Here is an 11,569-nt window from a genome sequence, read left to right as displayed (position 1 = left end):
TAGGTTTCCTCTCGATCTCACCACCTACTACCAAATAAATTATGAACGCAAATGCGATATCGGGAGCGACACGCTTTAATCTATTTACCTACGCTGCACTTATAAAATAAATATAATATACTTTTGACCGAAGTGAAATATCAAATAAAAGGAAGTAAGTAATCACATAATTACAAATTTAAGGACATTTTATCAAGACACGAATGGAAAAATTTAAATAATGCGATAATAATCATTTACAGATCGCGCAATGATAGATAACAATTGCTATGGTAACCGCGCGTAAAAGAATAGCAAAAATAAAATAAAAGTTCTTGACAGCTACGACGTGATGCTGCTAGAGCTATTGTCCACAGATAATCGCAAACAATACATTCATTTTCGCAATTGAAAATCAAGTAAATACCAACATTTTTTAATTATAATATGTTTTTTTATATATATAATAAAACAAGATATGCTGATAAGTTTTCTTTTTAAGTAGAATTAAAAAATCTAGATAAACAAAAAGTTATTTGCTCATGACATCCCTGGTGGGGATCGAACCCACGACCTTTGGATTAGAAGTCCAACGCGCTATCCTCTGCGCCACAGGGACATTGAGTGTAACACTTGAAAATACTGATCACTATGTTATTAGATAATAAAAGTAAATAGTCGATAATACATTATAACGTTTAATACCAAAAAAAAAAAAAAAAGTAAATAGTCGATAATACATTATAACGTTTAATACCTAATCCCGTGGGGAGGACCTGGCGGAAATACAGGTCTATGCCTATAACAGACGCTTCGAATGTAATTTGTTTTTTTTTTTATTTAGTTGGTATTTTATGTCTTATTTTGTGATAGATGAAGATTTATTTATTAATTATATTATTACGATACATATTTTTATTTTGACATATATAAAGTCGTATATTTATTTAATCGACAAAAATACGCGTTTGATTCATATCATATTTCTTCCTTTGTTGTTCACTTGTCATGTCAAATATTTATGTAATTTATATAGATATATTGGTGTTCTTTACAAATACATTCAGTCTAGTCTAGCGAGCCTTTAGCTTGAGGTAAAGCTTACGGCAATCAAACAGTTGATTGTTATTGGTAGATTTTATTAAAACAATATTTCGGCGTAGTGTTTTTTTAACTGATAAAATAAAACAATAAAAAGACTGAGGAAAAAAGTTCTACGTTATTTTGTATATAGAATAAATCGTAAAAAAATCTAAAAATAATAAGTGTCTGAGAACTTTGAATAAAAATATTTATCGGTTTCTTAAGCCGCGACCGTCGTCGGCGGAATAGGAGGTAGGGCTTTGTACAGACACACTAATTCTATTGATTAAAATCAATCAATAAATTTATAACATCGCATTGTGTTGGATGGATAAAGTTAGTGTAAATACAGGTATAACTTATAGGACAGTTTCTACTCGAGGTTAAGATAAATATAAGAAGTTACTTGGTTTTAAAATATAATTTACTGAAAAATACATTCAATGAGATTGTCAATCGTAAAATTGATAGACGTCTATATTACTTGCTTATTTTTCATTTACGTAGTAAAAATTAAAATTCAACTTTTAATTAAACTTTTTACACAAGATTATTTTTTGTCTGCAAGTCTGGCTTCCTGTAAGTAGTAAAGCGAAACTCCGGCAAGTTTATAATGACGGAAACGAAAAAACAGCCACAACAATTACTTAGGAATGGCAGAAGATATGTATAATCATGGATTGAACTTCATTTTATTTCAACTTGGTTGCCAGACAACGGCACTACATGCAATATTATCCAACCCTTCTATCATTAATTCACCAAAAATCGGAAACTAAGCTGTTCTGTCCCTTGTGACTATTATATTGGCTCACTCATCCTCCCAACTGGAACACTATAGTAAGTATAGTTGTTTGGCGTTAGAATATATGACGAGTGGGTGGTACCTACCCAGAAGGACTAAAATCTAGACGTCACGTCATTACTCATTAACGTCACGTCCTTTAATACGTAAGAGTAAATATATATTAAATCTAGGTACTCGAGTTGCAGTATAGTGATTACGGCTTTGCGTGGTAAACTTGAAGCAACACTTTAACAACATAAAGGCACGAATTTACGAAACAGCGCGCCGGGAAGCCAAAAAGTTTCCACGTGTCGGTCAAACTCTAGATGTCATGTTAATATAAAGTTATCGTTACTTATTGATCGATTTTAATTTTTGACTTAAACAAAACAAGAAAAAAAAACCGCTGAGTTTCTTTCGCCGGTTCTTCTCGTGGTACTCTTCGGTGAAATTTTCTAATTTGATCTAAAAGTGTATTGCTTCCATGTTGAATAAAGTATTTTGCATTTTGATTTTGGTTATTTCATAGTAACCATGTATTGTATGAGTAAAATACTTGTTTTATGTTAATCTGTGTTGACAAATGACCCTTTCGAATGTAATGTTCGGCCGAGCCGAGCCTTTGGTTATAATAGATAGATAGAGCCTTTGGTTATAATAGATTCAATATTAATATACCGAGAAAGAATCCTCGGAACCCATGTCCATTATTTGCAAACGACCGATCTCATACGAAGTTAGGAAATATTCATGTTTATATAACAACTGCTACGCGTAAAGCTGATGGAAACGTTGGATTGGACTTTTGTCATTTATTAAAATATGTGTAATAAATATGTGGTATTTATTGTAATTATTCATATGTTTTTTTATGGAGTAGGTGGACAGGAAATTGGGCCGCCTGATGATCACCACTAAAACGATTGGCACTAAGAAAAATTAAGCAGTCCTTACATTGTCAATACGCCACCAACTTTAGGAGCTAAAATGTTAGGTATCCCCTGTAATTACACTAACTCACCCTTCAAACCGTAACACGACAATATTAATTGTAAGTCACATGCTGTTTGGCGCTCTAAACATCCTATCACCTAAACTCCACCATCACGTTTAATGTATTACCATTTATATTTCATTGTTTTATGCTGTACTGATAATTTAGTAGATTTATTTGTTTCTATTGTCGTGGTTCATTCGTTTTATGCAAATTAAAAACCAACAGGGTTTTTTTGTAGTATAAGGAATGGCGTGTTCTCTTGTAATTGCTAGTACAAACATTATCTTAACAATTATAGTTGTAAGTAAGCCAAATTATAGTTGCAAGCAATGTATAACTATTCGAAATCCGTATGATTATATTTATTGTTTTTTAGAACTACCGGCAATCACTGGTGGTAGGGCTTTGTGCAAGCTCGTCTGGGTAGGTACCACCCACTCATCAGATATTCTACCGCAAAACAGCAATACTTGATATTGTTGTGTTCCGGTTTGAAGGGTGAGTGAGCCAGTGTAATTACAGGCACAAGGGACATAAAATCTTAGTTCCCAAGGTTGGTGGCGCATTGGCTATAAGCTATGGTTGACATTTCTTAGAATGCCAATGTCTAAGGGCGTTTGGTGACCACTTACCATCAGATTGCCCATATGCTCGTCCACCTTCCTATTCTATAAAAAAAAAATGCTGTTTTTTTTAAGAAATAACTAATATTCCTATTAACTCTTCAATTAAGCGTGCAGTTTGGAGCAGCAGTGATAGGCGTGACTGATGTCAATAGCCTAAGGATCGAACCTGCGACTTTTACTTCTCTATAAAGCCCTAAACATTTGCACAATTGATTTAATTAAATTATTATTAGTATTAATATATATAGATAGTCACTACAATAACGAGGCTGGTAGGTTATTACTGAATATAACTGATTGATTATGACAATAACGTAATCCTGCGCGATTTCGCAATACGCAAATAATGCTCTCATCTGGCTGTTTGTTTTTATATCGGTTTCGATGGGAATTCGGTACGACAAGAATAGGGGACCAATTCTATTAACAAATTGTCACTTTATCGCAATCGAATCGAAGCGTGATCGTTGACGTTTTTCCGTTGTCCTAATATTTAATTTAATTATCGACTATTGTTAGAGTAAATAATTAAGAGTTTTGATAAAACGATATATGTTTACATCATATCGGTTAGGTTTCGATTCGAATAAATACAGATGATTTAAAGTTTTTTTTTTTTTTTATATGCCCTGGGATGGTAAATGACTCTACTCCACCTGATGGTAAGTGGTAGTAGAGTCCAAACGCGACGACGGCCAGTACAGACGGGAAAAACGTTCTGCACTAGCCGCCTTCGCCTTGCCGGCCCGCAAAATGCCTCTTCACGCCTCGTTTGAAGGAACCCGGGTTGTAAGAGGAGGGGAACACGTGAGCTGGTAAGGAATTCCATTTTTTGGTAGTGCGACAAAGAAAAGAGTTGCCAAATTTCTTTGTGCGCGATGGAATTGGTGTCACAGTTAGGCGGTGACATCGAGAACCAGCTCGCGTGGACTTAAGAAGGAAGGGGGAAGCAGGAATTAGAGAGAATAATTCCTCAGAGCACTCGCCGTGATACAGACGATAGAAAGCGCTCAGTGCTGCTATCTCGCGACGCAATTGTAAAGGTTCAAGGGTGTTTGTGACCTTTACGTCGCCAATAATGCGTACTGCACGTCGCTGCAACCGGTCCAAGGCCTCCATAAGGTACTTTTTGGATAGGAATTGAGTCGTAATCGTTACAAATAAGTAGAATTCGGCCCCCTGTTGAGGCGCAGCATCAATGGATTTACGTGATTTCCAAGGATCTTACGAATCTATGTAACATGAGATAACCATTATATCAACGAATCAATGACTACTAGTAACTGAATATATATAGTAGATTAAAGATATCAATTTTACAGATAAAAAATATATTTCTTAATAACGCAATCAAATTAGTCTATATATATAGTAATATTTAAGTATTTTATCACTAGCTGTTATTTATAGGGCAACGGGCAACACGTCTGCTGAGATACCAATACAAAAAAAATGTGTCAGTAATTGCAGTAACTAAATATTGATTTGAGGTATGTTTTTATTCTGTGACATTACAATTGTCATCGGTTTTCATTACGCGTGGGACATTATAAATGATTTAAAAATTTAAAGAAGTGAATGAAAATAATAAAAATAGAATATATATTTTAGTGGTGGTAGGGCTTTGTGCAAGCTCTTCTGGGTAGGTACCACCCACTCATCAGATATTCTACCGCAAAACAGCAGTACTTGGTATTTTTGTGTTCCAGTTTGAAGGGTAAGTAAGCCAGTGTAATTACAGGCACAAGGGACATAACATCTTAGTTTTCAAGGTTGGTGGCGCATTGGCGATGTAAGCGATGTTTAACATCACTTACAATGCATTGGCCCATCTGCTCATTCGCCTACCTATGCTTTAAAAAATAAATGATAATGATTAATTACAACATAGCATTAAATATTACCAATATAATACTCGTATAATTAATAGTAAAGTACGTAATCATTAATGTATTGTCCAGTAACTCCATAAGTTAAACTGTTAGCTTGAAAATGGAGGCACATTAAATACGTTCACAGAATCTCATTTGTTGTTTGTTATTATATTAAGGCTGAATAAAGTCGGCGCCGTAAATGAAACGTCAGGGCAGCGACGTTTTCAAAATCGTCTTTTATTTTGTACTAAATAAGGGCATGAAATTCATGATTAAAACGTGAATTGTCGTAATTAAAGGCGGATGAAACTGCAAAGCGCAACTGCTTATATTATAATATTATATACTAAAACCATCCCCGAATTGCACTGCATCTCCTGGTATAAGTTGTATATTGCTTAGTAGTTCAGATTGTTTAGGCACACACAGAGAGAATCGTTATATTACATAAACTAACATTATGCGATGCACGTGTACCATGTATGTCAAACAAAATATGTCATAACCAAATATGTCATATAAATATATGACATATTTGGTATATACTAAACCAAATGGTTTAGTACACGGTTTATGCAATTCAATATTCTCTATTCACTTTTATTTTACATACATATTATTTTATAACACTAGCTATCTAGCTAGCTAGAATATTCGCAAGAGCGAACAAATGAGAGAGAGGAACTGCAGGACTATTCTTCTGAGTAGATGGTACCCAATTGCCACCAGAAAATATAAGATTAGATTTTTAACTTTTTTCCTTGATTTTGTGTGTATATTCTTTGCATATGGTCGTAACTTTATTAAATTGATTGAATTTTTCCGAATCGGTTTATAGAATATTTGTATGAAACAAAAAATTACAATAAGTATGTATGTAATAGACCATTTGGTGAAAATATATGAATTTTAAGTGCCTTTATAACCTCAAATCGCTTTATTTGATATAGCATAACAATAAAAACTTTCAATTTATCTGTTTGTAAATCATATATAGTTAAGTTGGGAATATATAATAATGGCTATATATTGTGAAACCATAATTCCTGAAATATATCTCGATAGAAAAAAAAAACACAAATTAACCTCAAAATAAAAAAAACACAACTCGTATTCAATTAATTCTTTATAAATCTAAACCAATGAAAAAAATTATAAATATAATATAATTAAGCTAAATTGAATAGTGTATAGAATACTATGTAAGTTATATATATAATAAACTTTTAATTCATTGATAATAATTAAACTGAAACAATACGTGTACGCTTAATTCTTCCTACCGTCCAACCCGCACTGCCTAACAAATTTATTAGTGACCCGAGCTTCCAACGGAAAGCTCAAATCCGGGAAAGCTACATTGACTCTATATGTATTTTATATGTGTTTACGTTTCGAAAAACCTGTATTTATGTAAAATCTGCGACACGACCTAAATTGGATGAATGCTTTAAGCTCAGTATTAGCTTTAAGCTTATAAGTTCTAAACGAATCGAGAAGGTATCAGTCTAATTACAGTGCTGTTACGTAACTTCCCTTTTTACCCAATTGTACACAAAACACCATTTATATATAAAAACGTATACAAAATATGATAAGGCTAGAAGACTTCAATCGTAACACAATTTTAACATTTCACGCACGTCGATACTAAATTCATTTTCTCGTGAATTGCTTTCCATTTGTCTTAAATCTTGATTTTTGTGTGATGGAAAAAGAAACTGTTGGAAATAATTTTAAAAAAACAATCAGCCAGTCTGTTATATATCTACATTAATGTATGTATATCAATTTTTTTTTATTAAGTATATTGCTAACAGTTATCCGTCCTAACTTCGCACGGATAAAATTATAATAATACACCATTTAATTCAATTGTTAAATATCTTATTATTGTTTAAATTTTAGTTAATGAATAAACTTTAAATTGATTACTAAAAATTGTATTAATTTACCACATTCTATTTTTATTAGAGAAACGTCACTACAAAAAAAATATTATTCTTCAGTATTGAAAAAAATATATATATATACATATATATATTAGACAGATTTAAAATTGATTTTACCAAAAAATCTCGATCTGGTATGTATAGAACTACAAATCATATAAATTAAAGTCAATTACTCACCCAATTACTACATTACTATATTAACCATTATGTGGCCTATAAGCTATCCTATTATAAAAAAAAATAACAATATTTATAATATTTAAGACACAATTTACGGCCATTGTCACTGGAGTCGTAAAAAAAAATAATGTCATCGCCGTTATTATTTTTTTATAACTATTCGCATTGATCGCTTAACCTCTTTACAGGCATTGAAGTTATTAAAATTGTTATAAATATAAGACCGTTAATAAACAATAAAGAATATGACAAATAAAAATACAATTAAGGCGTATCTGTATTATATTGAATCAATGAAACTGATACATAGAATAGGTAAATAAATATTTATGTAAAATATACAAAACTGTTAAAGCAACTAGATGCTCGTTTACTAGGCGTATATACAAAACATATTAACTGATCGTGACCCTTGAACCGAGGCTATACCGCCAACACCATCTCTAACTACGATGTATGTGATTACGACAGCTCAGCCAATGATAAACTCCACTAAACCTCTAATTTAGTGGACACGTATGAATTGCGCCGCACTATTTTTAATCAACAACATCTATTCTACAATAAGCATAAAGAGCTATTTTTTTTTTCAGATATATATATATAGGCTGTTACTGTTGCTGCTGCAGGTACTTTTGTTTTCATTAATAATAATATTTTATGATCCGTTACAATACGGTATTTTGACTTCCGTGTTTACTACACAACATAAACATTTTTAAGGGAGAGGTTCTGTATATGTTTAACTTCCAAAGAAAAAATACATACACTTCATTGATCTTCCAGAACAGTAGGGCTATTGATGATTAATGAAGTGAGTTTTTAAAGAATAGCAATGCAGATTTGAATTGAATTGAAAATGCTATGTTTGCTTCTTCTTAATCTTATTTATTGTCATCTATGTACCGAGTCATTTATTGTATCAAGTTTTACGAATCGAACGAAATAAATAAATATGCGTTTATAATATTCAAGTAGATCCCTAGGTGTCATATCCTACATATTTATTACGTCATCTGTTAAACGCCATTAATCATGTGACTAGACATTAGTCGTCACCACTTAAGAGATTATAGCTATGACAGCCTTTGCCAGAAAATCGGTCGACCCTAAAATTTTCGTACCGTCTGTAATAATCCATATTAGGTTTACAAGCATATTATAATATGATATTTCTTCTATTTATGATTGCTACAGAGATAGAGAGTATTCCATTTGAGAACACGAGTAACTTTTGAGTTTCTTTCTTGTTCCATTTTAGCTTTATAGTCAATTTACTTGATGGTTGGGCTTTGTGCAAGCACGTCTGAGTAAGTACCAAACATTTATCATATATTCTACACTTAGTAATGTTATGAATCAGTTTGAAGAATAAGAGAGCCAGTGTATTTACAAATACAACTTTTTTTTTTTCATTGCATAGGTAGGTGGACGAGCATATGGGCCACCTGATGGTAAGTGGTCACCAACGCCCATAGACATTGGCATTGTAAGAAATGTTAACCATCGCTTACATCACCAATGCGCCACCAACCTTCGGAACTAAGATGTTATGTCCCTTGTGCCTGTAATAACACTGGCTCACTCACCCTTCAAACTGGAACACAACAATACCGAGTACTACTGTTTTGCGGTAGAATATCTGATGAGTGGGTGGTACCTACCCAGACGAGCTTGCACAAAGCTTTACCACCAGTAATGATTAACATATCTTATAGTGTCAATGTCTATGGGCTTCCAATATCGATAAAAAAAACAATAATCATTTATAATGAGGAGTCTACTGAATAAAAACATAGGCAGTTATAGGGATTACCGATAGAAGGGAAAAATTGAAACTGTTAAATATATCTGTCCAATTTCTACATCTTTTCGCACTCCAAGTAATAATTTTATCCCCTTCTGTTAGTATAGCTTTTTACTCTAAATACACAGTATGTCGCAAACTCTGTACAAAATATTAATACAGCTTAATTTAAATAAATAACAGTTCAAATACACTTATATTATTTGTATATACTGTTAGTATTTACATAAATTTCAATCCTCATTTACCACAATACTTAAATTATTTGTACTTTCAGCGATTTTATATGTTAACATTAGCGTGTCGGTGACGCGAAGCCACGAGTGTATCATCTACGATAAACCAGCACAACGCGCCTGCAAAGGTTTTTGTTTTTTTATTTTTGCTATTTTTTTATATTTATTTAAGCTGTTTTATATTAAAAGTGATATAGGAATAGTTATGTATTAATATATTTTCGTAAAATCCGAGATGGCCCAGTGGTAAGAACGCGTGAATCTTAACCGATTATCGTGGGTTCAACCCGGGCAAGCACCACTGAATTTTCATGTGCTTAATTTGTGATTATAATTCATCTCGTGCTTTATGGTGAAGGAAAACATCGTGAGGAAACTTGCATGTGTCTAATTTCACTGAAATTCAGCCACACGTGTAATCCACCAACCCGCACTGAAGCAGCGTGGTGTAATAAGCTCCAAACCTTCTCCTCGAAAAAGGGAGAGGAGGCCTTCAGCCCAGCAGTGAGACATTCACGGGCTGTTACGGATATTTTCATAATAGTCCAAAATGCATAATAAAAATGCTTAAAATTATTATGTAAATGTGAAAAGTGAAAAAAAAAATGATAAGGTTTAATATTACGTGAGAAATGAATCAAAGCAATTTACTGTTCATATTTGCCACGTATTGAAAATATCATAGCTTATTTCGGAACGTTGATTCTAATCAGAAAAATCGGCAAAAATCCGCATTTAGTGATATTTTTATCAATGAATGTTTATCTGTATGTAACGTATGTATATATGATTACATATGTATAGATAATCTCCACACATCAATTATTATTTGCTATTATATATACGAATCCTCCATGAAGGTCACAGAAGATTACCGTCACTATTCTTATTAAATAAAAACTGAAGTAAACGTTTTGAAACCTATTTCATCTGACTGCGGATTGCATAATTCATCTTGTGCTCGGTAGTCATGGAAACATCGCGAAGAAACCTGGTTAGGTTAGATTCCACTAAGCCCAAACAGTGGGATATTTATATGCTGTTACTTTTTTAACATAAACGTATTATATTGAAAATAGCAATAAATCAAATAGCAATAAATTTGAAAACGACCTAGATGCGAATTATTGTATATATTACAAAAGCAAACTCGTATTGTATTAAAGATTTGTCATTTGTAAATGCCTTGAGTCCGAAAATATTCGACCTCTCCAACCTTTGGGATTCACAAAGCTATATATATATATATATATATATATATATATATATATATATATATATATATAAATATACATTTAGTCCGTATTTCCCGATAGCTACAATGTTGGTGTCTTCAAATCCAGAGTAAACAGGTTTCTTATAGGCAAGCGTGCTACATCTTAGACCGTGTCGATGCTTAGATGCTTAACATCAGGCAAGTCAACGGTCAAACGCTGGCCTATTAATAGTAAAAAAAAAAAAATATGTCATATAAATCTGCAACGGTTTATACTACCGAGAATCGAGATGAATAGACAAGAAAAGCAAATACGAGCAGCTTTATACACGGATAATATATGACTGTACTATATATATTCATCAGTAAGCTGTATATATATATATATATATATATTTACTGGTGGTAGGGCTTTGTGCAAGCTCGTCTGGGTAGGTACCACCCACTCATCAGATATTCTACCGCAAAACAGCAATACTTGATATTGTTGTGTTCCGGTTTGAAGGGTGAGTGAGCCAGTGTAATTACAGGCACAAGGGACATAAAATCTTAGTTCCCAAGGTTGGTGGCGCATTGGATATGTAAGCGATGGTTGACATTTCTTACAATGCCAATGTCTAAGAGCGTTGGTGACCACTTACCATCAGGTGGCCCATATGCTCGTCCGCCTTCCTATTCTATAAAAAAAATAAATATAAATTATTTCAAAGAAATCATTTTTCTCGTTATCCACTTTGATGGTGAAAGCAATATAATACTTTTGAAGATCAAATTTTTTCAGAGATATTATAATTTTTTGATAAACTCAACAATTTTTTTCATCAATAAT

General features: G+C 32.7%; 1 non-coding gene across 1 annotated transcript; it reads right to left on the bottom strand.

Moving 5' to 3' along the window:
- Nucleotides 1-525: 525 nt before the first annotated feature.
- Trnar-ucu (transfer RNA arginine (anticodon UCU)) lies at nt 526-598 on the bottom strand. The gene has a single exon. It is a non-coding gene; the product is annotated as a tRNA-Arg (tRNA).
- Between the last annotated feature and the right edge of the window lie 10,971 nt (nt 599-11,569).

The sequence above is a fragment of the Nymphalis io genome, chromosome 6, assembly GCF_905147045.1.
Source record: "Nymphalis io chromosome 6, ilAglIoxx1.1, whole genome shotgun sequence".
NCBI classification, from domain to species: domain Eukaryota; kingdom Metazoa; phylum Arthropoda; class Insecta; order Lepidoptera; family Nymphalidae; genus Nymphalis; species Nymphalis io.
The sequence above is the reverse complement of the archived record's forward strand: the minus strand, read 5'-3'. Positions and strand labels throughout refer to the sequence as shown.